Raw genomic sequence first — 24,422 nt, forward strand, 5'->3', positions numbered from 1 at the left:
TAATTAACTTACATTGATTACCAAATAAAATCAATTTTTTCATCATCAAAGATAAGTTGAAACACTAATAGAGAAAATGAACAAATCAAGTCCATCATTAGTCCTTAGTGTTAGTAGTTCATTTTTATTGCGCATTTATTCTGTGCTAGGCATGGGGGTAAGTGCTTAACATTTATTTGTTCATTCATCCATTAATTTCTCAACAGATACCTGTTGAGCACCAGTTTAGTAGCAGGTAATGTTTCAGATGTTGGGATACATCTGAGACTTTTATCTTGGTCAATAACAAAACTGAGCTTTACTGAAGTCATCTTTATTAGGAGTGGGATGAGAGAGCAACTCTATGAATCTCATCCTTGCTCTGATGCTTGTTAACTCTTCAGAACTATGCTTTGTCTCCATGAGCCAGATTGTCCTGTCCTGAGAAACGGGCATGATATATTATCCCTGCCAGCCCCAAAGGGAAATAGCTAAGGACCAAGTGCTATAATGTAGAAAAAAATGCTTTGACAGTTGTGATGCTCTTATAAAGATCATAAAGACATTATTATCACATGTTGCAGGAGTACTTTTGCAATAAAATATAAGTAATATATTTCTGAATTTCTTTTTCTTCTTTAAGAATCTATGGTAGTAGATTTGAAGGAAGTAGTCTGAAGATTCCTCTTCTATGAAGAGTAATTTCAAACTCTACAGCCAAAATCTTCAGCACTTCATGACAGAGGGACAGCCACAGTGCCAGGTGAAGGGCAGCCTGTCTCCCAATACACAAGTCTAAACTTCTTATCAGCCTTTGCTCATTACCCCTGAAATTTGATTTTACATTTTGACCTTAAAAGTCTTGAGTCATGATGATAGGTTTTTACCACTATGTCTCTGCCAAAAGACAGGAAAAATGGACTCAATGACCTATTAAATTTCACCTCCCAGATTTAGAAATATATTGTCTGAAAATGCTTTCTGAACTAATTATAGTATAACATCTACTAGGATTAAAAATGAATATAAAATATGGAAGATGGTTATACCTACCTATTAGACAATAAAACTTTTTTTTTCATTTGATTCTTTCTCTAATATATTGACTTGAATTTAAGAAAAATCATCAATAATTTTTTTCATTTAAAATAAGATTTCTAGGCTGCAGCCCATACAATAGCAATTACTTTGTAATTAAAAGTCAGATGGTCCCCAGTCATAACTGTCAGGAAGATGACTGCCTTTCTGATGAATCAGTCTTAGGAGCCATCATTAAGCACTGGAAATGGGTAAACAGCTTTGAGTTATAGAAGATTCTCTCATTAGGAAACCATTTAATCAAAGAGGAAGAATGTATTGTTCTCAAAATATTCCAGGCCTCTTCACAAAGTTTTAGAAATCTAACAGGGGACAGAGGGATAAAATGTTTCATAAGGAGCTAGTCATTTATAATTATAATATTTCTTGAATCCAATTCTCATTTGTACTTGATTTTCCAAATTCTTGCTACCAGTGAGCAAATTTGAAGGAAGGGACACTCTCCGTACATCTGAAAGGAATTCAGACACAATGGCTCATAGATTGTCATGGTCTGAATTGTGTTCCTCCCCAAAAGCAGCCTGAAGTCCTAATCCTACTAACTCAGAATGTGACCTTATTTGGATAAGGAGTCTTTACAGAGCTAATCACATTTAATCCAATATGACCGAGTCTTCATAAAAAGTGACAGCTTAGACAAAGACAAACAAACATACCCAGAGAAGACCACATGAAAATGCTGTGGGGTGGAATGTCACTCAAAGACTGAAGTGTCACTGCCATGGGCCAATGAACACCTCATTGCAAGAAGGGTTCTCACCTATAGGTTTCAGAGGGAGAACAGATTGGTTAATATTTTGAGCATCTATCTAGAAACATTCAAGAAGGGTTCTCACCTATAGGTTTCAGAGGGAGAACAGATTGGTTAATATTTTGAGCATCTAGAAACATGAAAAAACAAATGTTTGCCATGTAAGACACCAAATTTATGGTACTTTTCTTTATGACAGCTCTAAGAAATGAATACAAGGATGGTTCTAAAGAATCACTTCATTGCAGTCATTAAGAGTATGGGCTTAAAGTGCTTGCTTCAGCAGCACATATACTAAAATTGGAACGATACAGAGAAGATTATCATGGCCCCTGCGCAAGGATGACATGCAAATTCGTGAAGTGTTCCATATTTTTTGGGCCGCACATTTAGCTCAGCAGTTCGGTGGACTGCCTTGCAGCACAAGGACCCAAGTTCAATCCCCGGCACCCACCCCAAATAAATAAATAAACAAACAAATAAATAAATAAAAATAAAAAAGAGTATGGGTTTCAAAATCATCATTCATCCTGTCAATATTTTCTGATTTTTTGCCATAGTGAAGACAGGCAAGTGCACCTTTCAGAGACCTCATATCCAAGCAGCAGAAGAAAGACAATAAGGAAGTAGACCATCACAAATTAAGTTCATAATTGACAATTGCTGCAAAGAAACAAAAGTAAGACCATAGCTAAAGAGCTATATGGCTGGGTGTTTTACCAGATGTCATGAAATGCCTCTCTGAAAAGGTGACATTTGAGCAGAGATATAAATAGGTAAAAGAAATATTTGGCCAAAGAGGGCTTTGAGGTAAAGGAATTAGAAGCCTAAAAACAAGGAAGCAAGAAAAAGCCTGATATATTCCAGAAATAGAAAGAAAAGTCTAGCAAAAGAACCCTGAAATCTGGGGACAAGGGTAAGAAATTGTGTTTGAATTTCTGGTAGGATCAGATGAGTCATGGGGAAGAATCTGGATTTTAGTCTGTGAATAAAATAAAATTATTGAAGTATTTTCAGTAGAGGATATATGTGATCTGTTCACATTAAAACTTTCTTACTGCAATGTAAAAATAAGTGGGAGTAGGGAGCCACAGCAGGGAAAAACAACATTTTAGGTAAGAGAGAAAACTGGCTAGGCTAGTACAGTAGTGGGGATAGGTGAACGTAGAAGGGAGAATTTGGATGCAGGACTGATTGATAAATTCAATCTAGCAGGTGGGGGAAAGTAAAGAAGGTATTAATGATGATGCCTTACTTCCTGACATGAATTGAGTGGTGATGGCTTTAAATGAGGTGAGGAGAATCAGGGTTGGTAGTAAAGAGCTTTATTAGCTTTACTGCTGGCACAGAATTACATAGCAGGAAATGTTCCTCCCAGTGGGAACTCTTTCAGGGGCATTCATGTCAGGCACCACTTTGAAGAAGGAGAGGGCATCAAGGAAGAGATAATGGAGTTTTGTGGAGTGTATTTCAGACAGCTCAAAAGCACAGGAGAGGCACTGTACACTCTCTTATTTATTTATGGCTAGCAGATACAACATGCAGTTTTTTAGACTATGCTAAGCAGGTAGGCTCTAAATGGTCAAAAATGAATCATTTGGGTGCAAGAATTTGAGTTTGGCACATACAGGCTTTGAGAACAGGGTCCTTTCCTACTCTGAAGATAAAAACAACATAAGGACCAACACACAAGGAATGTCATTTATATAACTCAGAAGAAGTTATATAAGTGTGAGAGAAAATGGGGTGCTGAAGGGTTAAACAAGATATGAACTGACAGTGAACAAGACAAGTGAAGGCTTCAATGAGAATGGAAGCAAATCCTTGTCCAGAGGATGTTAATAGACATGCGAGTATTTACAGCTTTCCAAGGATAACTTTCTAATGTTTTAAGAAAATATTACTCTAAGGAAGGCAGAAAAGTTGATTTGTGACTCTACAGTACCAGGGGGCATGAGCATATTTTAAATAAGGAATATTACATGTTGTTGGTGGTTGGGTAAAGATAATGCCCTTTTCCTGGTTTCCAGTGACCTCTACCGAAGTGATATTTTGGCCTCTCACCACATAATTTATCCTTCGCTCCTCATGCTGGAGTAATGAGTTTATTATTCTATGTGGGAACTCTATTGGTCCTATTTTTCAAGTTGGTGGAGTTAATGTACTAAAAGTCTCCAAACAGCGAAGAATTATTTCATTCCTTCTTTCCTCTGTATGCCAGACCAAAATGAGGCAGCAATCCTGGACAAATGTTTCTTCTTTACATTTAAATATCCTTTAGGGACATTTCCCTAGAGCCTTTTGGCTAGCAGTGTAAAGAATTGTCTATAACGAATTTTTAGAATGATAATGAAAATCTTACTCCAATATAATATAAGTGGATCCGGTCATTGGTGGGAGAGTAAAAATATATTGTATATTGACCTGCTAAACATACACTTTGGATTTTTGTCAAGAATTATTCAGTAAGAATAGGAAATAAATGTTGATATGGAAGAATTTCATGGAAGAAGCCAAGAAATGCAGTAGTCTGAACTTTGAATATTGTCTATCTTTTGTAATGGAAAAGAAGGTAGAATACCATAAATGCAGATGGAGAAAGAACATAGACTGAGGATAAAATCCTAGCTTCATCATTTAGCTAAGGTGAATGGCTTTAAGAAATTATTTAATCTAAATTTTATTTTTTATTTGTAAAAGGAGAATAATAATGCTTATTAATTATAAATTTGCTGTCAATCATATATGAACATACATACAAGTATTTAGCAAAGGTTCTGTTCTCTTGTAATCAGGAAATAAATGATAATAATACCTTTGGTAATGCATCTATAATAAATCTACCCACCAGGGCAAGTATAGAAAAATATGAAGGTGAATATTACATACTTTTGCTGGCCAGCAAAGTTGTTAATTTTGCAATTTGCACACAAATAAAATTAAAGGGGCTCTTTCTAGAGCTTCAAAATAAATAACTTTTCAGGTCATTCTGAGTAGAAGTCTATTCAGTATCTGATGTTCAGAAGTTCTATTTCTGTCAGGATAAACACAAAGACATCCTTACTCTTAGACAGCACAGCTGATTGGTCCGTTTCATACTTTCAATTCCAAGAACATTTAACTTCACATGAAAATGGAGAAGTTTGCAAAGAATTTGAGAACTGGTATTTTTGTTTTTGTTTTTACTGCAGGTACTTTTTTAGAGATTCTGAGTACAAATACACTTTACTTCTCCAGATTCTCTCTTTAATGATCAGGTGTTAAGCCAAGAATCCTTATCAAAACTTTATCAAGTTGCAATGATTTTCCTCCAAAAATATGCAATGAATAACTGAAAGGGTACTTCCTTGAGAGCACATTGTCCCTTAGTCCTCACCACTTACCTACTGATCAAAATTCCGATTATCAAAGATGGTAATAAGATTATCTCCCAATTCCTTTTAAGGAAAGATACTGCAAGAGTGCTACAGAGACAGCTTCCAGAAAGCCATGTAAACATTTGATTCTGTCTTCCTTTCTTCCGAGGCAGGTGTGTATGCACATCTGTGCAATTTCTTTTGCTTTTAAAAACAAATGTATAGAGCCAGAGATTTGTCTCAGTGGTTCCACCACCTGCCTTGCAAACGAAGGTCTGGAGTTTGATCCCTGGTACCAAAACAAACAAACAAACAAGCAAAAACAAATGTATAATATGCATACAATAAAATACCTATGTGTAAGCACTTAGTTCTAAATATATATAATAGTGCTCACTAGAGAAACAGATTCAGTACAAGAGATATAAATATATAAGGACTTACAAAGTAGGCTTATAATGGCTGCCCACAGAGTCAGATGTGGAAGTCAAAAGGGCTGTCTGCATGCTGGAAATATGAAAGATCTAGTCGGAGATCAAAGGCCTTGAGCTTGTTGTAGAGTCTCATGCAAATCTGTATCAGGAGTGGGTGGGGATAAAGGGAAGATGGGGGTAAGTAGGGGGAGAAGAGAGAGAGAGAGAGAGGGAATTTCCTTGGAAGCTAATCCCCTTAATTCTCCATTACTCCCAGAAAATTCTGATTTTTATACCCATAGCCTTGGTTTACTTGTGTTCAGATTTAGTAATATTGAATAATCAAGTACCATATTACCATATGTGTTCTTTGTATACAACTTACATATTTTCAGTCCACAGAATATTTTTTATATTAAAGAATATCGTTCCTGGTATTTATAGTCTATTCCTTTTTCTTATTAGGTCATTGTAATATTATTCTTTCACGAAATGTGTGCTTAAATCTTTTGTCAATTATTTGCTTGGGTCACTTGTCTTTTTATCTTAGTTTGTAAATGTTATTTATATACACTAGACATAAATCTTTTTTTCCTCATTGAGTTTATTGGTACATTTTAGGTGTACAGTACAGTTACATTCATCATTGGTATCTTGTACCTTTACATGCCAGGTCTTGGTTCTCATTTTTTCCCCGTACCCCTGCCCTCCCTTCACCCCCTTCTCCCTTCCCTATTTATAAAAACTTTATTTCCATTTTCTCATATTTTTTTCTTTTCTCTTATTTCCTTTTCCCTATCCTCCCCACTTCCCCTACACCTTTAGCCCTTTTCTTCCTATTTCACTAGACATAAATCTTTATCAGATATAAAAATTAGGAATATAGTGTCAACAATCTGTGTCTTGTGTGTTCATTGTCTTGGTGTTATAACCACAAATTTGAAATTTTATAAAGTCAAACATATCCATTATTTATTTTAATATTAGTGCATTTTGGTCTAGTGTAAATAATCTGTCTATCCCATGATTAAGAAAATATTTTCTATGATTTTTTCAAAAAACTATATGGCTCTATTTCTTTTAAGCTTCTGAAACATCTCTACAGTATTCATCTTTATAAATGAAACAAGGCTCAAGGAATATACATCAGGTTTGTCAAGGTATAACTTACAGAAATAAAATTCTTCTTTAACAAATGTGCTGGATGTGCTTTAATTAAAGTGTACAGTTTTATTACCTCCACTATAATTGAGGTATGGAACATACTTGTCAATCTAATGAGTTCCAGTGTCCCCCTTCAGTCAATTAATTCCTTCTCTTTCATTTGCTACTGGCCTCTGGTGACAATTAGTATTTGTTTTGTTTTGTTTTGGGTTTTTTGGGGGTTTTGCTCCTTCTAAGAATATCGTATAAATCAAAATTTGCAATCTCTCACCTTTTCTGTTTGATTTTTTTCACATACCACATTGCTTTTGATATTTGTGTACATGTTTCTTACCTCAACAGTTCATTCTTTTTATTGGTAACTAGAATTTGAATGTACAGATTTGTCACAATCTGTTTATTCATTTACCAGGAGATGGATGTTTGGATTTTTCCAATTTTTACTATTGTGAACATTTGTGTACAGATCTTTCTGTAGTTATATATTTCAATTTCCCTGGATATAGCATTGCTGAATCATGAGGGAAATGTATTTTTAAATTAATAAAATACTGCCCAACAGTTTTCCCAAAGCAGTCAACTTTCATGTAACAACGTCCCAAGTGTGACATGCATGTCAGACCACACCCCTCTCCCAGAGCTTGCTGTGACATTACAGCCTTGACTAGAAAGATTGAGCAAAGGCTTATTATGTATTGAAAGTGTGGTCCCCAGTGAAGTAGTGTTCAGAGATGGGGCCTTGGAAAAGTAATTGTATCATAAGGTTTCTAAACTCAAGAGATTAATTCACTGATGGATTCATAGCTAAATGGACTATGGGGAGGTGGTGGAAACTGTAAGAGGTGGGACCTAGTTGAAGAGAATGTGCCTACTCCTGCTTTCTCTCTCTCCTTGCTTAGGGCCACAATGAGGTAAGAAGCTTTGTTCCACAATCGCCCCACCACAGTGCTCTGCCTTTCCATAGGCTCAGAGAGATTGGGGCTAAGTAACCACAGACTGAGCTCCTGAAGAAAGCAAAAATAAATCTTTCTTCCTTCTTAGATTTTTTATTATAATAACAGAAAGTTGACTAATGCTCCTATTTCTTCACTGATGCATGGGCTGCTCTGTTGATTATTTTTTATTTTTTAATTTTTATTTATTTATTTTTCTCATTGAGTTTATTGGTATATTGTAGGTATACAGTACAGTTACATTCATTATTGTTTGTTTTTTTTTGTACCGAGGATTGAACTCAGGTCCTTGCCCTTTGGAGGCACATTCATTATTGGGATCTTGTACCCTTATATGACAGACAGGTCTTGGTTCTCATTTTTTCCCCTTGTCCCTGCCCTCCCTTCACTCCTTTGTTGATTATTTTTAGAAATGAGTTAAAATGCTGAGGTATTTCCTGGATATTTAACTGTTACTGATTTGTAGTTTAATTCCACAGTAACCAGAGTAAATGCTTTGCATGAGTTCATTCTCTTTAGAGTTATTGAGATTAGTGATACCTTGGTTGTCAAAGAGCTCCAAGCTCAAACTTTCTACTATTTGAGCACCAAAGTTTAGGGCAAAAACTTTTGCTTAGTGTTCACAACTTTGTTCCATAGTCAAACCAAAACTAAGACTTGAAAAGACCTTTACTGGCAGAGCGTGAGTCGTGCATCACTCCTCACTGTGAACACAAAGAGCTGATGCTTCAGTCTAAGCACTGCTCTTGTCAGACAGCACAGAGTGCTTATGGTAATGTGTTAAAACTTTTGTCATTGTGTTTATTTAGGGGGGCTTTATTTGCATAAAATATCATAACCATGGCTCCAAAGACAGTGATACCTGCAGTAAAGCTAAGAGGAAAACTGAGACCCATGATAATGTTAAAGAAATCATCACGAAATTTGTTAAAGTCAGGGAAAATGAATGAATAAGTGTAATTTTGGGGTCTCAGAACCAACTATTTGGTTTTCCTCTATATTCTTCCTTCCTTTCCTCCCTCCCTCCTTCCCTCCCTTCCTTCCTTCCTCCTTCCCTCCCTCTCTGTCTCTCTCTTCTTTCCTTTCCTTCCTCTTTCCTTCTTTCTTTTTTTTATTCAAGAATGGGGTCTTGCAATATAGTTCAGGCTGGCCTTGAATTCACTATATAGCCCAGGCTGGCCTCAAACTCCAGGCAATCCCCCTCCCTCTGCCTCCCAAGTGCTGGGATTATAGGCATGTGCTGCCATGCCCAGGTTGGTTTTCCATTATTTTTTTATGGGAGTAATATATTCAGCTTTTGAACTCTTTGGTGTTCCAACACAAACTTGGAACAAATTTGAGTTTGATAACCAAGGTATCACTGTATATGGCCCAGTATGAGGTCTTTCTTAGCAAATATCTAATGCATGTTTGGATATAATGTGAAGCTAGTGAGTGGAGTTTTCTATAAATCAGATTAACTGCTTATAGTGTTTTAATTTTTAAGTCTTTACTGATTTTGTCCATTTTTTCTGACAACTAGTGAGATATATTTGTTAAAATCTCCACTCATTATTGAAATTTAGCTCTTCCTTTATTTCTGTATCTTTTGTTTCTCATATTTAAAATGTGATAATAGATTAATATAAATAGAATAATTGATCTAATAGAATGATTTCACCTTTGTGAAATTTTATTTTGGTAATATTCATTTTCTTGTAATTTAATTTATCTGGTATTGGTATAGTCACATCAGCTTTCTTATGTTTAGTATTTGCATGTTGTTATCTTTTTTTGTACATTTTTCTCTTTTGGCCTATTTTTATATTTGTTGTTACAGTGTGCTTTATGAAAATAGTATACTCTTGGATTTAATTTAAATTCAGCTGGGTAATTTTTGTCTTTTAATTGAAATGTTTAATTAATTTACACCTAATATCATTACTGATGTTAATTTACTTAAACTCTTTTTCTCACATATGTTTTCTTCTATCCTTATCTTCTCTTTCACTATCTTTAGCTTTCTCTTTCTCTATCCTTATCTTTTTCTGAGTGACTTGTTTTTGGTTTTGTTTATGTTTAATATTCTATTATATCTTCTGTACTGACTTTGAGCTATATCTCTTAGTATTATTTAAATTGATGCTCTAACCACTAAAATATGAATATATAAATAACTTTGTTCACATTATTATTATATTTAATAAACAACATTAGAATTCATATTAATTGAATTTTACTTAGCTTATGCACATTGTGCTCTTATATATTTCATTTTGACCTATGCTATTAACAGAATAATACAGTTATTACTTTTGCTTGAAATATTCAACATATATTATCTCCTATATATTTACTTTTTGTCTAGATTCCTAGTTCTTCAATGAGTCTATTTTATCATTTCTCTCAGCCAAATATTAATTCTCTTATATTGGTTTATCTGAAGTTTTATTTGTATTGCTTTCATATTTTAAATAATATATACATTTATATTTAAAGGCCAACAGATTTTTCCATGTATACTTTAAAATATGTGGATTATAATCTCCTTGAATTATTTTAGATGAGAGATGAACCATTAATTTTGTTTTCTAAATTTAAAAATGGCTAACTTTGTCTGTTGGTTTTTAAGATTTCACTTTAGTTTTTATTTACAATGATTAAATTATTTTGTACTTATGTGTTATTTGTTTTTTTCTTTGTTTTAGTCATGCAGCTCCAAGTTTATTTAGTCTGTGAGTTGCTGTCATTTTCAATTTCAAAAACTTCTTCACTATGTTTTCTTCTAAATTTTGTCTTTACTCTTTGTTTGTCTTGCTTCTCTGCAGTGCCAGTTTCATGTATAGTAGACTATTTGATCTTGTCTCATGGAGTGTGGATGCTTTGTTCCTCTTATTTTTTTTTTTAATAGGATCAAGTGTTTTCTTCAGAAAAGCCTGGGATTTGAGATTTGAGCATAGACAAGCCTTCAGGAAGTTGTTAAGCTCAGCTGGCCAATCTCTAACTTTCTGAACCAAGAGAGAACTCATTCTGCCTCAGATATTTTGGGCAACTGGGAGATTCTTTTTCTCCTCAGTTCTAGCCCCCATCCCTGTACAGCAGCCATATGCCATGAAAGCCAGAGTGAATTCACTTTTTCCTTCCTAACTGCATGGATTTGAGCTTTTTCTTTCCTTTTTTTAATAAAGTTGGCTAAGGGCTTATCACTTTTATTTATTCTTTCAAAACACCAACTCTTTGACTTGTTGATGCTTTGTATCATTCTCTTAGTCTCCATTGCATTGATTTCTGCTCTGATCTTTATAATTTCTTCACTTGTACTCCCTTTATGTTTCTATTGGTCTTCTGTTTTAAATGATTATATCAATCACAATATCTTTGCCCAAGTGATACCATCAACAGTACAAAAGCATGAAGCACAGCTTAGAAAATGACAATTTGCTGTAGTTATCTTACTTTATTTAACTTTAACTTTGTGAATTAAATAAAATCAAGGACCAGTCCAAAATATGTTGATAGTGAATAAACTCTTTAATATAGCAACTTTGTCCTTCAGTATGGGGACTTAGAAGGAGTTGGGAAGAGAGGGATAGATAGGTAGTAGGATAAGGGAAGGTTAGAATTGAGGCCAGAGGATACAGGAAGATCACACAAAATCTAGGAAACTGGAAAAGACAAGAGGAAAAGACAGGGTGAAAGAGCAAATAAAATAATAGGACAATTTAACAGCAATAGGGAAGCTAGACACTGTACTCAGTTTCCTTTGAAACGAATGACAATTGAGAGAAGGGGAAAAAAAAGAAAAGAAAACTAAAGAAGAAATCTGAATTAGGGTAGGAACATTAACGAAAATGGAGAGAAAAACAATGTGGGAGAGCAAGAGAGTGAGTGAAAGAAAAGAAGAAAGGTAGAATTTGAAAAAAGTAGAGAAAAAATAAAAATTAATAATTAAAAATAAGAGGAAAAGAAAAATAATTTTAAAAATAAAAATAAAAATGAAGGGCCTCCAGGTTATGTCTGTGCTGTCACAATAGTCAACATGGGCAACAGTGTGCAGATCTAATTCAATTTGTCTTAGCAAGCCAGAAGCAGACCCCTGAGATTCAGGCTGATTTCTGTCTGCGCAGCCATATATCTTAGATATAAAAATTCTAATCTGGGCTCCCTGACCTCCTGCAGGGTTGAACTCTGCAAGGTTCTCGCTACCCTTCCCCTGAAGACAGTCCAGATTTCCATGGGAGGTGAAGATCCCTCCAACTCACCAACTATGATGGTCTGGTGGGCCTTTATTGCAGAGTTTCTTTTCACTTTTCCAGTGGGCTTCAATTTTCATCAAGGAAAATGAGGGAGACCCTCTTTCTGTAGATCACTTCTGCCTTTATGACTCTCTGTGCCTCTGCAGTGTGGATCAAGGTACCAGTATAACCAGGAGGAGGCCTGAGGTGGGGGGGGTATGTGTTGGAGAGGTGCTGTAGGGAAAGCTGCACAGCTCACCTCATTCTCCCTGGTCCATGCTGCTGAAGGCCTGGGACAATGGGGGTGGTGTAGCAGCTCAGCTCCATGGGGCTCAGGTCCTCACTCATCCACTCACTCATGTTACATTTTTAATTCATTTACAGATAATCTCAGTGATGAACATATATTGAAATTGGTTGATATGTCACTTAGATATCTTCTAGTTAATTGGACCTCTCTCTCTTGCTTGATTCTTCTCCCCATAATGTATTTAATAAAATTTCACTTTTCCTAATAGAGTTTTGGCAGTTTACATTTCTTAGTGTGACTTGGCATTGTTCCTGTCTGCCATTGTTCACTGTGAGTCAGTAACCTAAAAAGTGAGCAAGTTCAAGTTTGATTTTCTAGCAAGACATCTTTACAAATGTTGGTTTGTACTCCCCAAGGGAATTATTATTATTGTTATTATTGTAGTTCTGGGGATCCAATCCAGTACCTTGTAAATGGAGCTCTATAACCTCAGCCACATTCCCTGCCAATAGGAATTATAAATGTGAAGTCATTTCTCTTTTTGTGATATTTGTGGGCCTTCATAAATGTTGTCTGGATTTATTAATTCATTAGAAGTGTACTATTCAGGGAAAATGTACTATTGCCTTTCAAAACAAAGAAAGATGTAAATCTGAGGTAGAACAAGGGGAACTTTGGTTTTCTTTATATGGATACCTGGAGTACCTCCATATCCTGGAATCTAAAACATCTACCCCATACACTGCATGGCTTTGGTCCATCTAGTTAATCAGAAATGACTCTTCTTTTTTTTTTTCTCATTGACTTTATTGGTACATTTTAAGTATACAGTACAGTTACATTCATTATTGGGATCTTGTACCTTTACATGACAGGTCTTGGTTCTCATTTTTTTCCCCTTGTCCCTGCCCTCCCTTCAACCCCTCCTCCCCTCCCCATTTACAAACACTTTATTTCCATTTTTTCATTTTCTCCTATTTTTTTCTTTCCCTTACTACCTTTCCCCTACCCTTCAACTCTTCTTTTTAATAATTTAATACTTGAATGAAAGAAAACAAAGGATAGAAATATGAAATTAATTATTTGTATCCTATGATTTATATTTGTGTACATATATTTATATGTATTTGTGTATATATTCATTATAGGTATATAAGTAGTTTTTATAATTTATTCTTTACTGTTTTATAACCTTTGAGAATAAATTTAATAATTTTTTGGCTCAGTAAATTATGTACATGGTATGCAATTAAAACTAGATTGTGCCCCAGTGCCCAGGAGCCTCATGGCCGATGCCAACTGCAAGCAGAGGGACTCCAGCGGCCAGGTGACACGCTTGCAGCTTCCTGTTTCACAGAAGCATGAGGTAGGGGCTGGGACACCGCAAAGCCTCACAGAGCTCTCTGCAGACTCAGGGTGCACACCTATGTGAAGCGTGAGAAGGGAACTCTGCCTGTGCTGCCGAAGATTATTTATCTGTCATAGAAGTATTCTTTGAAGAATTTTGTACCGTATTGGAGGATGTACAAGAAGTTTGGGTTGATCTGTTTGGTTTGGAATTGAACTCTCTGGATAACTGCCATCAGACGTTACTGAAGACATTGAATGCTGTCTGATACCACCATGCTGGCAAGGCGTTCCTTTGCATAATGTTGCAATAACATTAGCTGTGAATGGGATAGTGAACATGATAATTGTAAACTGGAAACTAGCAATGAATTATCAGCATTTTTGAGTGAATTTGAGATCCTTAGCAATCCAAGCAAGGCTGCCTCTTTGTATACTATTTGGCAAAAAATTGATGAAAAAAAATTGAGCAGCATTAAGGTGATTATACCAGTACACAGGAAAACATTAATGAAGGCCTTTATTGACCAACTCTTCACTGACTTTTACAATTTTGAGTTTGAAAATTTACAGGTGAAAGTTGACCTTTTGGAGTAGTCCACTGAAATAAACACGATCACAGCCCCTGAACTAGAAAAAAATACAGGATGAAATAGAAACATATTTGAGAAGTCTGCCAGCTCTGAATGGAAAAGTATTACATCTCCTTTGATCCCATACATTTTCATACATGAATTTATTACAATAACAGGTGGAATATCTTATATACCAACTCTTAGCTCACTTAATCTCTTCAGTAGTTCCAAATGGAGAGATTCTAAGGCAGCTGTTAAAGAAAATCTTCGTAGGTTGGCAAATACTGCAGGATTTAATGCCGAAAAGTTTTTCCGAGTAAAGGCTGACCATGCCAGTGAAATCTGGAGTATGGGGGGGGCTGAATTTCATGAAGGAATAACCATGAATAGTAGAGGAGTAGCTCTTGGTGCTGATTGTATACCTATACTTTTTGCAGATCCTGTGAAAAAAGCATGCGCAGTTGCTCACTCTGGCTGGAAAGGTACTTTGTTAGGTGTTGCTATGGCTACAGTAAAGGCTATGGTATCAGAATATGGCTGTAGTTTGGAGGACATTATTGTGCTGGAACCTTCAGTAGGACTTTGCGGTCTTACTCTTCCAAGAGAATCAGCAAATGAATTTCATAATCTTCATCCTACATGCGTATGACTGTTTGACTCACCAAATCCCATATTGACATCCATAAATCCACCAGGATTCTTCTAGAACAAGGAGGAATTCTTTCACAGAATATTAAGGACCAGAACCAAGACCTCAACTTCTGTACATCCTGCCATCCTGAAAAGTTCTCCTACATCTTTGATGGTCTTAATTTTGGTACACGGATTGGCTTCATATCAATTAAAGAATGAGATACTTGACTGAATTTTTACATAATTCTTCCTTCTTCCAAATAGATGGCAAGAGAAAAAATAACTGATTTGTGTAAAACATACATGATTACAATGGACAAATATATACTATGTCCTAGAGACAAAAAAATGTGAGCAGAATGAGGACTCAACAAACAGGTTAGAAATAGATTGGTGATTGAGCCGGGGATTTAGCTCAGCGGTTTGGTGGCCTGCCTTGCAAGCACAAGGATCCGAATTCAATCCCTGGTACCAAAAAACAAAACAAAAAACAAAAACAAAACAACAAAAAAAAGGAAATAAATTGGTGGGAATCTCAAATGCCATTATAAATTCAGAATTTCTTTTCCTGGCAATTAGTAGGCATAAAAGGCAGAAGAGTGTTTTTATTTACTCATTATCCTATATAATATGGTGGATTTGTATTGTGAAAACCTGAACCAGAGAGATTAAAGAGCTAGTAAAAATATTTCAAGAAAGAAATTATGAAGTCCTAATAAAGCAGTAGAATTAAAATGGAGAAGAGAGTAAATAGATTAGAGAGATATCAGAGACGTGGAATCATTAAGTAATAGAACTGAGAGGGAACGAAGAGTAGTAAAGTCATTGATGATTCCAAAATTTCTGCAAAGCTAACTACCAAGAGTACCAACAAATGGAGCGAGGGGGTTTTAGACACAGGAAAGGGTAATGAGTTTCACCTTATCATAGAATAAAGCACATATGGATAAAAATTGTTGATCAACAATTAAAAATATAGACCAGGAATTAGGAGGAAGGATGGGAAAAAGACATAGATTTGGAAGTCAGCTAAGTAGAGATGATGCCTGAGTCTTTTGAAGAATGTTGGGTCATCTAGGAAAAATTGGGATTCTTGGGCGAAAAGGAGTCTCAAGGATGTAGCCTCATGTAACACCTGCATTGGAAAAGCAAGAAGCTGAAGGAGAGAAGAAAAAAAAGAAATAAAAAACAAAAGATAATTGTCATTTTGAAGAATCCAGAATAGGTATGGGAGGTACTCAAAGAAATCTTCATGGATAAATCAAGATTTGAGAAGAAACCAATGGTTAACATATTAAAGCTGTCTGCAGCTAGTGCAGCTGAGCCAGATTTCAGAGCACTGAGGCAGAAGATACACATATATTGACTCGATGGTTTTTACTTGAGAAGAGAAAATAAGGTAATTTGATTGTTTTGTATTGATAGATATTTTTTGGCTAAAGAGAGAAGTGTTAAGCTACATTTCATCTGGGAAAAAGATATTTTAATGTAAATTGTTATGTTGTATCTTGAAAAGATTTTTTATGTTGTGCCTATATTTCCTACATATATATGGTATAATAACAAATATTATTTTCTCAGCATTCACAAAGGATTTAAATGTGTATCACCTCATTTACCTGTATAGACCATATGAAATACATAGCTTAGATCTTATCTCTTTTATTCATGTGAGAAACCTAGTCTTATAGAGGTGAAGTTCAAAATTACATAATTTGTGGTAAGATTAGAACACATATTTCATGATTTAAATCTCTCAGATTTTGTGTGAAAAACTATAATAGTACATAAGATCCTAACAATATAATTGACAATGTGAAATGGGAAGAAAAGGACTAAAGATGTAAGGAAAGTGGGAAGGGTAAGGGAAAGGAAATAAGGGAAAAGAAAAAAATATGAGAAAATGAAAAAATGGAAATAAAGTGTTTGTAAATGGGGAGGAGAGAAGGGGATGAAGGGAGGGTGGGGGTAAGGGGAAAAATGATAACCAAGACCTGTCATGTAAGGGTACAAGATCCCAATAATGAATGTAACTGTACTGTATAGCTAAAATGTACCAATAAACTCAATGAGAGAATAAAAAAATAAATCTCTCTGATTTTAAAGTTAAGGCTCCCTAAATTTTATTTTTATTTTCAACTTTATATTAGTATAATTGATTCATACATTATTTAAAATTTTGTTAAAGTACTGACATAGGTTAAAAAACACACATTTATAAACCTCAAGATGTTTAATGTAGTGAAAATGGCAATTAATAAACCAGAATTTTCAATACTGTATTATGTGTTTTGAGTTTGCCACAGGTTGGCAGCTTTTTTAGTTTAATTCTTCTATGCATTTCATACCCCAGTGTGAAATTTAAATAAATAAAATACCTCCTTTATTCCAATTCAGAGTTGAAAGTGAACACAGCACAGAAATTTCAGACTCATGCAAAATATTGTTTTGTTTAGTGGTAACAATAAAGATTAAGGAATAATTTCACAGACTGAAAAAGCTTGATTGAGTTTCTTATTCACTGTGTATTATTTTGTTTAAAGTTGTAAATTTACAAAGTAGTAGGCAGTCATATTTAATGTGCTATAATATTCCAAAACCAAATAAAATTATTATTTCTTTACCTGTGATTTTGGATTATCTATGCCAAAATAGATAATAAAAAGTTGTCTCTTTACTGTTATTACTGAGTGAGAAGTATTTATTCCTGAGTGTGAAGTATTGATTCAGTAATCAAGAAACAGAACACTAAGTTATTAAGTAATTATATCTTATTGTCTCTGAAAGATCCTTGTAACTCTCAAGAATTTGTGAATAGATATGTTGGATTTATAAGATGTAAAACAGTAATGATGTCTATTAAGTTTTGTTTTTAATCTTAGCACTACGACTAACTGCACATAGGTAATGTTGGTTGCCATTTTACTAATAAAAGGACTTAAATTTGTAAATCCAAAGAAAAAAACTAGATTGTACAATATTCTCTCAGACACTTTCTAGGAGCAATAATCATCTTACCTGGGTATCCTTGTACACACAGTCTTACAATAAATAATAACATATAACTGTAGTAATTCATATTTAGTTCCTTTTTTCCTTAAGTTTATTGGTACATTTAAAACAAACAATACAGTTACATTTATCATTGGGATCTTGTACCTTTACATAATATGTCTTGGTTCTTGTTTTTCCCCATACCCCTGCCCTCCCTTTACCCCCTTCACCCTTTCCTGTTTACAAACACTTTGTTTCCTTTTTTTCACATTTTTTTATTTTCCCTTATTTCCTTTCCCCTCCCCTTCCCACTTCCCTGTTAGCCATGTTTATCCTATATCACACTCCCAATTACACAATTTGAACCTTATTTAACACTTTCAGTTTTTTATACCAGAGAAAATATTCAGTATTTATTCATGTGTCTTATTTATTTCATTTAAGAGTATAGCCTCAGTGTGCATCCATTTAGCTATAAATATTTCTAGTTTCTCATTCTTTATGCCTGAGTAGTACTCCATTTTATAGAAAAACTGTATCTTCTTTATCCAGTCTCCAGTTGATGGGCATTTGGTTTGTTTCCAAGCTTTAGCTATTATGAACCATGCCATTATAAACATGGGTGCGCATATATCATTGCGGTATGATTTTAATTCTTTTGTAAAGATGCCTAGCAGAGGAATAGCTGGGTTAAATGGAACCTCTATTCCTAGTTGTTTGTGGTATCTCCATATTGATTTACACAGTGGTTGTACCAGGCTGCACTCCCACCAACAACAGAGAAGGGTTCCTTTCTCCCCACATCCCACCAGCATTCGCTATTGGTTGATTTCTTGATAGTAGCTCTTCTTTGTTGGGTGAGCTGGAATCTCAGTGTTGTTTTCATCTGCATCACTCTAATTAGCAGCATTGTTGAACATTTTTTCACATATTTATTTGCTGCTTTTTTTTCCTTATTTGAGAAATGTCTGTTCATTTCAGATGCCCACTTTTGAATCAGGTCTTTGTATTTGGGGGGTCTGATTTTTTTGAACTCTTTATATATTCTAAATAGTAGTATTGTGTCTAAGGAGTAGCTGGTAAAAATTTTTTCCTACATTGTAGCTTGTCTCTTTGTTCTATTGGTGACTTCTCTTGCACTGAAAAACTTTTTAATGCAATGAGATCCCAGTTGTGTTTTCTCTATGCAATTTCTTGTGCTGCTGAGGATTTGTTCATAACATCTTCTATGACAATGTCTTCGAGAGTTCTACCTAATTTACTTTCCATTAAGTTTAGTGTTTCTGTTTTGATATTTAGATCTTTAATCCACTTGGATTTTAGTTTAGTGCATGATGAAAGATACAGGTCTAGATTTAATCTTTGGCAAGTTTAAAGGCAGTTTTTCCAAAACCATTTTTTAAAGAGGCTATCTTTCCTCCAGTGAGAATGGTTGGCTTCTTTGTCAAGAATGAGGTAGTTGACTGTATGTGGTGATGTTTCTGCAACTTCTCATCTAGGGGCTGGGGATTTAGCTCAGTGATTCTGCCACCTGCCTTGCAAGCATGAGGATCTGAGTTCAATCCTTGGTACCAAAAAGAAAAAAAAAAGTACATCTTCTAATCTATTCCATTGATCCTCAGGTTTGTTTCTTTGCCAGTACTATGCTGTTTTTATCACAGTGGCTTTGTAGTATAGTTTCAAGTTAGGAATTGTGATACCCCCCTGCCATGTCTCTGTTGCTTAGAATGTTTTTTGCTATTCTAGGTCAATTCTGATTCCAAATGAAATTTTTGGATTGTTTTCTCAAGTTCTGTGAAATACACTGTTGGGACTTCAATCAAGATTGCATTGAATTTGTATAGGAGTTTTGCAAGTATGGCCATTTTCACTCTGTTGGTTCTTTCTATCCAGGAGCAAGGGATGTCTTTCCATCTTCTTATATCCTCTTCTATCTCTTTTTTTCAGAGTTCTGTAATCTTCAGTGTAAGGTTTTTTGTTGTTGTTGTTTGTTTTTGTTTTCGTTTTTTTGTCTCATTCATTAGACTGATTCCTAGATATTTCACTTTTTGTATGTTATTGTGAAAGGAAGTGTTTCCCTAATTTCTTTCTCAGTGAGTCTGTTATTTGTGTACAAGAAGGCTATTGATTTTTGAGTGTTGACTTTATATTCTGCTACTCTACTGAATCTGTCAATTAAGTCTAGCAGTCTTTTGGAAGAGTTTTTTGGATCTTCTGTGTAGAGTATCATATCATCAGCACAATGTGATAGTTTAACTTCTTCCTTTTCTATCTTTATTACTTTTACTTATTTCTCTTGTCTAATTGCTATGGCTAATGTTTCTAGAACTATACTGAACAGGAGTGGTGACAGTGGACATCCTTGTGTTGCTCCTGATTTTTGCATAAAGGTATTAAGTTTTTGCCCATTTAGAATGATATTTGCTGTTGGTTTTTCATAGATAGCCTTCACAGGTTGAGATAAAGACCATCAATTCCAATTTTCTGTAAGTTTTTATCATGAATGTGTGTTGAATTTTGTAGAATACTTTTTCTGCATCTATTGAGTTAATCATATAGTTTTTGTCCTTAATGCTGTTAATATAGTGTATAACATTTATTGATTTATTTATGTATGTTGAACCATCCTTGCATCCCTGGGATAAATCCCTCTTGGTCAGGGTGTATGATCTCCTTGACAATCTTCTGTATTCTTTGTGCCAATATCTTATTGAGTCTTTTTGCATCTATGTTCATTAGGGAGATTGGACTGTAGTTCTCTTTAGGGTTGGGTCTTTCCCTGCCTTTGGAATCAAAACAACACTTGCTTCCAGGAATTAATTTGGAAGTATTGCTTCCCTTTCAATTTCATTGAAGAGGTTAAAGAGTATTGGCAGTAGTTCTCTTCTAAATGTCTTGTAGAATTCAGCAGTGAAGCTATCAGGGCCTGGACTTTTCTTTGTTGGTAATGTTTTAATTACATTTTCAATTTCACTGAGTGTAATTGGGCATTTAGACTTTTTATATCGTCTTTATTCAATTTTGTAACTTCATATGTATCCAGGAATCTGTCCATTTCTTCTGTATTTTACACTTTATTAGAGTATAGGTTTTCAAAGTAGGCATTGGTGATCCTCTGGATTTCTGCTGGATATGTTTGACTTCACCTTTTTCATTCCTAATGGCACCAATTTGAGCCTTTTCTTTCTTTTTGTTTTGATAAGGTTGCATAAAGGTTTATTGATTTTATTTATTCTTTCAAAAAACCAACTCTTCAATTCATTGATTTTTTTGTATCATCTTAGTCTCCATTGCATTAATTTCTGCTCTGATCTTTATATTTCCTTCCTTGTATGAGCTTTCAGTTTGCCTTTCTGTTCTTTTTCTAGGAGTTTAAGATTCGATGTTAGGTTGTTTATTTGAGCTTGCTCTGCTTTCCTAGTATGGGCATTTACTGCTATGAATTTCCTTCATACAACTGCTTTCATTGTGTTCCATAGATTTTTGTATATTGTACTGGCATTGTCATTTAATTGTGGAAACTGTGAATTATTTTCTTTAATTTCCTCTGTGACCCAATGTTGTTCAGCAGGGTGTTATTTAATTTCCATATGTTTGTGAAGTTCTTGTAGTTTCTTTTTTTTAATTGAGTTTATTGATACATTTTAGGAATACAGTACAGTTACATTCATTGTTAGGATCTTGTACCTCTACATGACAAGTCTTGGTTCTAATTTTGTCCCCTTGTCCCTGCCCTCCGTTCACCCCCACTCCCCTCTTTAGGCTATTGATTCCTTCCCAAGTCACAGAACTTGAGTGTGGCCTAGACCCATGATTTCATGGCTAATATGAACAAAAAAGTTATCTTCCTCTGTTTTTAACTGAGACTATGACAATTTGGAGCCATGTGCACTCTGTTTTGGGGCCTGAACAACCCAGCCTGAGAGCCACTCAAATTTCTTCTCCACAACAATCAGCTGCTGATGAGAACTGTTTAGTTTTGTTCTTAGAACAACTGCTTACCAAATCTGCTATTTTTCACACAGCGGACTTGCCTCTCTCAGAAAATGTGACATTGTTACAGGCAAATCTCAATGTTTCCCCTTTGGAGGGGGTTGAGCTTCCCCCTTCACTTGAGTTGATAAAATCACAGATGTTGAAGATATGGGGACAAAAACATGAGAACTGCTTGGCCTTACTGCACTGGAGGGTGCAGATGGGAAACCATGGTCAGAACCAGAGAGAATGGAACAGGGCTTGCACTCAGATTAGAAAGAGCTAAAAATGAGAAAATAAATCTTTCATGGATTTGAAACAGCTAGGAAAGTGCTGATAAACATAAAGCAAAATAGAGAGAAAAACACTCCAGGTTTTAAGAGTCCTAAGGCCAGCATTTTGTTATCAGCCTGATGCTGTCTGCAGAGATCTGGAATCCAAAAAAGCCAGAGAAACTTCAACTGTGTTTTACCAAACATCAAGATATTCTTACAAGGGAAATCAAATTAAAAATTTTAACTATTTGATAAATATATCTTTGTTTCATTTGAGTTAAGTTTAGTTGGTGTGCTTAAAACATTTCTTGTACATTGCAAATTCTTGAATTGTGCTTACCGGACTAACTTGCTCTCTTCTGTACTTTGTTGATGAACAACTCAAGGTTAATGCTATTCTATTGGTAGCCAGTCAAATTTTACAAAGTAACAATCTGAAAACAGAAAAAAAGGGGGGACATTTTAAAATTTTAACAGCAGAAGACAAGTTTAGTTAGTTTTTGATAACATATAGTTTAGATTCAGCAAAATAAGAAGCTGAGCCTTTGTCTGAAGGAACAGGATGTTAAACATGCCAGAAGTCCATAGCTGTGAGACAGGCTATTTAAAGTAGCAAGAATATTATTTAATAAATTTTATCTGTGTAGAATAAAAATCACAGATTTTCACAAAGTGAATAATGTATTTGTTTAATCCTCACATTAAATTTGAAAGATAAATATTATTATACATATTTTTGAAGTGAGGAAATTAAAGCCAAAGAACTGGGAGAGTTTGAATTGAATATTCAAGAGGACTGAGTAGAGGAGGAGCCACTTAAGAAAGTCAACTAAAAATGGGTAATTGGAAGAGAGGTGCATAATCCTGATGCTAAAATCAGTACGAAATGAGACTTGTAGATCAAACAATACATAAGCATTAAACTTTAGAAAATGATTATCCAGCCCACGTGGCTGCCCATGGATCTACCACCTGCAAATGGAACAGAAACTGCTATTCCTGGGAAGTTCCCCCCAAAATGGAAAGATTGCAAACAAGTGGCTAACTTAATCCATACAGGATAGATATGGGATATAAGGAGTCTCACCTCTTTTGTTTCTGTGCAAAGAGAGGGCACTACAGATGAGCAACAAATTTCACTGGCACACACAGGGGTGAGTGATCAAAAAGCCTCTCCTTCCCCATGGGATATCAGCCTTTTTTCCCCCTGTCATGCTTCATAGTAGCTAATTGGAACCTTCTGTAACAACAAGGTCAGGGACTGATGGTGTGTTGATGGTGCTAAATGCAACAACACAACCTGACCCACCCTGTGACTCAGACCACTGGTATGGCTGTGACAAGTGGTAAAAGTAGCCTTGGGCCAGGGAGTCAGTACTTCCATGACTTGGGAACAACATGAGCAGCCTTGGGCAGCTGCAGCAGGAAAAAGAGGGAAGCATGTGAGAGGAACTAGAGGGTATGAAACAGAGGAAAGTGTACAAAGTCTGGAAGGGCCAACTGTACACAGGACTGGGAGCAAACTTGGGCAGTCTCTATCTGAGGGTGCCTCAGCAACTGGGAGAGCAATGCAGAGACAAACAGGAAGGAAGAAGTGGGTGGGTCATCCAGAAAACCTCTGGTTAAAGACTGGAACCAACCGCGGCATCTAGAGGCAAAGATCAACTCCATACCCAATGCTAATCCCATGGAAGACTCTTTGGGGATACACAGCACAGATTTGGGCTCTGACTTGGACACTACCACAGAACTGTTTGCACTAGAAGATTTTTCCTCTTCATTCTCTCCTTGTTTATAAGTTTGTTTCATTTTCCTTTTTCTGTAATTTTTTAAAAGAACTTGTTTAGGTTTTGACTTTATTTGCTTGTTTGTTATCCTACTTTTGTCTTTTTCTCTTTCTTGATTTTATGATATTTTCATGTGAATAAATATTGTTGCTAGTCTTTCTGGTTCACTTTGTATTCTTTTGCTTTCTTTTTCGTTCTTTCCCTCCTGTCCTCTGCTCCAGTTTCCCAAAGCTTGGGCAATCAACCTGTCTTGCAGCCTTGCTTCTACTATATTACTCTTCAGTTATTGCTCTGTTTTCCCCCAATCTCTCTTAATTTTCTCCCTGACTGTAAAGTTATTTTACCAAATTGAAACTCACTGAATACAAGATCCTGCTTTATGCTGGATGTTGTTATATAACTATAGATCTTGCTCTATGGTTAAAGGTACCAAATTAGCAGTTACCTTACAGTTTATCAGTTTCTGGGCTGTGCTTGGTTGTTGCATTACTTTAACCAGGATGCTATACTTCTTATAATCACTTGTATGACAACACTGTGATTGTCTAGTCTCACAATCATCGCCATATTCCAGTACTGAAGGACTGGAAGCTGAGCCAAATAGATGGCAACTTCTCATCCCTAATAAATTGGGAAGGTAGGATTATGGAACAGAAAC

General features: G+C 35.3%; 1 non-coding gene and 1 pseudogene across 1 annotated transcript; both read left to right on the plus strand.

Moving 5' to 3' along the window:
- Window positions 1-2,098: 2,098 nt before the first annotated feature.
- LOC117285026 lies at window positions 2,099-2,205 on the plus strand. Its single transcript, XR_004516041.1, has one exon. It is a non-coding gene; the product is annotated as a U6 spliceosomal RNA (small nuclear RNA).
- An 11,258-nt stretch (window positions 2,206-13,463) lies between these two features.
- On the plus strand, window positions 13,464-14,952 carry LOC104872871 (annotated as a pseudogene).
- Window positions 14,953-24,422: the final 9,470 nt, after the last annotated feature.

The sequence above is a fragment of the Fukomys damarensis genome, unplaced genomic scaffold (genome assembly GCF_012274545.1).
Source record: "Fukomys damarensis isolate Sample0158 unplaced genomic scaffold, DMR_v1.0_HiC HiC_scaffold_5, whole genome shotgun sequence".
Lineage (NCBI taxonomy): Eukaryota > Metazoa > Chordata > Mammalia > Rodentia > Bathyergidae > Fukomys > Fukomys damarensis.